Source organism: Chiloscyllium plagiosum, unplaced genomic scaffold (assembly GCF_037043375.1).
Source record: "Chiloscyllium plagiosum isolate Xiang-an unplaced genomic scaffold, Cpla_swu_hap1 HiC_scaffold_43, whole genome shotgun sequence".
In the NCBI taxonomy this organism is placed as follows: Eukaryota; Metazoa; Chordata; class Chondrichthyes; order Orectolobiformes; family Hemiscylliidae; genus Chiloscyllium; species Chiloscyllium plagiosum.
In genome coordinates, this window is record NW_028270181.1 from 14,616,053 (window position 1) to 14,621,218 (window position 5,166).

A 5,166-nucleotide genomic window follows, 5' to 3' on the forward strand; every position below is an offset into this window, starting at 1 on the left:
CCATCTACATTGCATTTGTATCTGTTGGAGACCGATTTGTATGAGCCAAGACCTGTTTTTCTTTTGATCAGGGAATGCATGTGTATCCAAAACTAAAAGTGGTGAGATGATATTTTCAGCAATTATTCTGGTTGAAATTTCTCAGCTGGTCACAATGTAAATGGGCCTGGAAAGCCTAAGTTTAAATTCCAGTAATGAGTTCATTGATTCCAACAGAATAATTGTTCAAACACTCTAATTGGCCTTATCAACTCTTAGTCAGAACATTCCTTTCTGTTACTATCTAGGACGTCTGCTGGAAAAGCAAAGTATTGGGATCGTATCCAAAGACTGGGTCGGATTTGGTTTTGTTTCTTTTTTTTTTTAAACCCCTGGTTCCTATCCCTTTTATCTTTTCCTGTTCAGGCTCCTTATTGAACAGTGTCCCTGAGATTGAGAAACAAGAGTTAAGTCTCAATTGACTTCTCATCAACATCTTTAATAAATTCCTCTGAATTAATGTTTCTGAAAGTTCAGAAATGCCATATGTTGTATCCCAGTGGAATCCCAACACTAGATTAAAAGCTTGATCACCAACAAATCCATATATGTTAAGGTATTTCTGTATTATTGAATTTTGATGTTTCTTCTGGACCTTTCAATGTGAACATCATCACTTTAGTTTTTTTGTGACTTGAGAGAAATTAAATTATCAAGTTGCAGCAAACTAGAGGTGCTGAAATCAGGTTGATCAATATCCACTTAAAAATGTTGGCTATGATGAAATCTGCAGCATTAGATCTATCTTTTCTAAATTTAAGTGGGTAACTGGAGCAAAATTGTGTTGTCCACTGTAGCTGTCTATAATGATGGCCTTTATGGAGTATTCTAGGCCATGTGAACTTAGCACCATAAAGTCCAGGACTCTAATCCAGTGATGATGAACGGTTTGGCAATATAAGTTCAAGGTTTATGATTTGGATGTAGTGATCGTCTCCCAACATTGAGTATTCTCCATTGCATTGATGTAGAAAGACTGGTAAGTTATAGAAACTGCATGCTAGCAATGTAGTGAGCAGCTATTCAGTCTATTCTTACCATTATTTTCCCATGAAATACCAGTCAATTTTTATTTTTGTGATAAAATGGCCAGGCTGAAAACTATAGTCAGCTATTTCTTTAACCAGAATTGTATAAGTGCATATCAAAGGACTGAACAAATAACTCAATTGACTTTATTCTAAATCACCACATTATTGAAGGGTAAGCCTCAGCACTTAACTGAGATTGTATGTAACCTGACTAACATGGGCTCTTATGATGCAGTGGTAAAGTCCATACCTCCTAGAGCAGATTGATTAGAAAAAACTTACAATCTGACTAAACAGTTAGTGTTCTCCCAGTTAGGTATAGATTCGGAAAGCACGGAAACAAACTCTTTGGTCCAACCAGTCTAGACCAACTATAATCCCAAACTAAACCAGTCCCACCTTTGTGCTTGGCTCATATCCCTCCAAATATTTCTCATTAATGTACTTATCATTTGGTATCTCTTTCATGTGAACATCTCATCCATAAGTCCAAGTCTGACCTTGCAAGAGCATTAAAGCTCAAATCAGCACAAGGCTGAATTGAAACCAATATTTCTTAGCAGTAAAGATATGTACTCATGAGGAACAGGTGCAGCCCTCAATTGCAATATCTGAAATATGCTGCAAATAATATTCACTTCTAAATGAGCTTCTAATGAACTACTTTTATAATTTCTAGACTCATGCCTTAAGATCAAAGAATAAAATTTTAACAATTTTGAAGTTTTATAGTATATGCTTAAACCTCTTTACCAAAAAGGTCAGTTTTAGTGAGGAGATAGTTAGAGATAAAGTGTTTTGATCATTGACCCTAACGTCCTTGTCAGGCGTGATATCATACTTTGCTTAAGAATGTTCCTATAAAATCCCTTGGTCCATGTTAATGTAGTAAAGGTGCTATATAAATGGAAGATGTTACTTTATGTACTCAGCTCTAATCTGAGATTTCTGATTTCATTGCAGGAGTTTGAGTATCAGTTACTGTCAGCAAATATGCAGTTATTCTAAGATTCAGCACACTGGAATTGTATTTACAGAAAACATGTGGTTCCCTTTGTAAGATGCTCTGCCCCCATTTGGGTGGAGGGAGAAAATTGTTGATTGGTTTTGTATGAATCAGCAGACATTCTTTAATCTCGGTCCTAAAATATTGTTAGGGCACTTATGCCTAATTTCTGGCTTTGCCGATGCACTGGGATATTCTGTCAACAGTTCAGTTTAAATTTGTGTAATGTTTGTTTGAATCCAGTTTAAACTGCTAAGAAAACATGGTCTCTTTGGTTTAAATAAAATGTTGCAAACCTTTACAGATCAAGTGACATATTAGATTTAAGAGTTTTTGCCCAAATAAGATACCTCTTTTGAGTTTTAGCACATTAATCCCCTCCATTTTGATATGTATTTATTTTGTTTCAGTTGTATTGACATCTCCATTAAGCTAAAATACTTCATACATACTGATCTTTATTATTGCCAAATTATCCATTTTGATAAATGATCCTTTTTATTGCAAAACAGAAGTTACCATTTTTATTCTTTGACTGACACTTCAATTGTGTAAACATGAAGGCATCAAATGGGCATTGTAATTTCCACATTTTTTCAAGCAACATTTAAAGCTGGGTACTAATTAGAGCACCCCACAGAATTCTACTTCAGTTTTATTTATAAATTCTTGTCACCTTTCAATTCTTGTAACTCAGGTCATGAGTGTTGAATATCATGATCACACTAGACCTTTGTCTTATGCTAGAAAACCAAAAATGCAGGTCAGTCTTTGAAAAAGCCCAGTCCTGATGCAGGTACATATTTGGGTAATGTAATTGTATTTGTGCTGCCAGTATAAACTTGATGTAGCCAGCCCAATGGGTTTTGCCAACCCTCTAATTCTGCATTAAGAATGGGCGGAGATAATTTTGAAACTCAATTAATTGACATCAGTAAACAAATTCTAATATGGCAGTTGTTCTAAACTGGCATCCTTGTCAGAAAACAAAACATTACATTTTTCTTCAATACTCATGGTTGCTGGCTTTCAGGTGGTCAAGCCCTTATTACCTGTTCAGCTTTACCTCTAGCTGAATGACGCTGACATATGGATATTACTGAAAGTAGGTGCTCAATAACTAAATAAATGCTGCAGCAAAGAAAATCCCACCTGTACAGAAATTCTCACATACAAGACACCTGATGTGGAAACATGTAATTAGTGCTGTGGTGCTTCTAGTGTCATGGTGTCCACAAGTTGGAAACATTAGAATTGGCCGTGTCCATACAACTTCAATATATTCCTATACTTCTTAATACTCAAATGCAATGTCAAGTAATCTAGAAAGTTGTTTCTTCCTAAAAATAAAAGACAATAATGAAGATATTTTGTTTTAATGAATATATTGATGACAATGAATTAGCCATTTTAAAAACACAAATGCATACAGAATGGATATGTACAGAACATTTAGAACATTATAACACATTTGAACATGTTGAACAGCAGATTTAAGGAAATAAATGGTGTCATCTTTGTGGACATAATGGCACATTAAAACAAGTCTTGGACCACCTTATTTCCTGACAGTATGTAACACTAAGACAGACTTTTACTGAAACAACTAATGTTTAAACAAACCGTTTTCCCTGACTCCATTGTTTGCTGATGGGGTAAGGAGTACAAGATGGGGGATAAATGAGAGGTGTTTTATTTCTCACAAATGTTTATGTACTATCTTATGTCAGTGTCTGCTCCCCAATTGGTAAGGCACTACACTAACAAGGGCCTATGTTGTAATTTGCAGCTCAAATACATGGAACATTTTCAGATCTAAGGTAATGTTAGGTACGCAGAATAAAATGCTGATCGTTTGTGTAATTGTGAAGACACATCAAGAAATCTCGGTTCAAATACAAGATGAATGTGTTAGAATATTTAAATGATTAGATTTCAGTCATCTGATTATGGATGTTGGTGGGATTGGAAGATAAGGAATTTAAAAAAGATTTTGAGATCTCTCCCAAGCCTACTGCCACTGCGTTTTCAGCTTGTGTCAAGTGTATTTTCTCAGCACATTAAATAGATGAGAGCGCAACACCGTGTTCCCAATATGTGGCATTATTTTTCTCAATTCACCAAAATACATCACCGGGTGTCTTTAACACATTGGTGATTCTGGTGATAAGAGAAATGATTGAGAAGGCTTAGGAATTCACAGTATATGTTTGAATAAAATTATCATTACTGTAAACCCTTTTAAAAGAGTTACTTTGGCAATTTAATATTCAAAAGGTCTTGTATATTCTAAAAGAAATGTGGAATTGTAGTAAGGACTAGAACAGACTGTATTGTGGTTGGTGCAGGGACATCCACCATTCTGTGAATGTGGATATTTTGTTTGTAGTAGCTTTAGTTCTGGCATTCTTCATTTGCTCCTGTAGAAGGACCATGTCCTAAATAAGACACATGTACTAAGTATAGTATATGTAAGATAAACATTTCATTTATACTTATTCAGAAACATTTTATCAAATCACCAGTAAGATTAACAAATTCAACCATGTTATAAATTTGGCTTTTGAACATATTATTTCACTTTGGTTTATGTTTTACTCCACAATTAAAAACAGATAATTGTATTGCAAACATAGTATCAACTAGACTAGAATGAGAATTGCTCCATATCTTGGGCCTGAGATGGAAGGCAACCTTATTATTAGGGATAATACTGATGTTGAAAAGCCACAGCACATTAAAGCTGATTTTAAAAGGTAAAAGAAAGATAATCAGAAAAGCAACTCCACAAAGAGACAGAACTATATATTGTTAAGAATGGAACAATGTGGAGTATAAACTATTCACAGAAACATGGTAAACAAAATATTTTAATTTCCTCATCATTTCAGACATCCATCTTTAAAGGGTAACTGCCTTTTAGGAAGGCGTTAGAAAAACTCATTTTGACTTTGTGATGTGACATGCAAATAATAATGTTTTGCCATCATTATGAGAATGTAAGTTAATTTTAACACATAACATCCCCTCTTCGGAGTTCTTACTTGAGTACCTTATGCAACTTATACTCAAAATTACATTTTCTTTCCT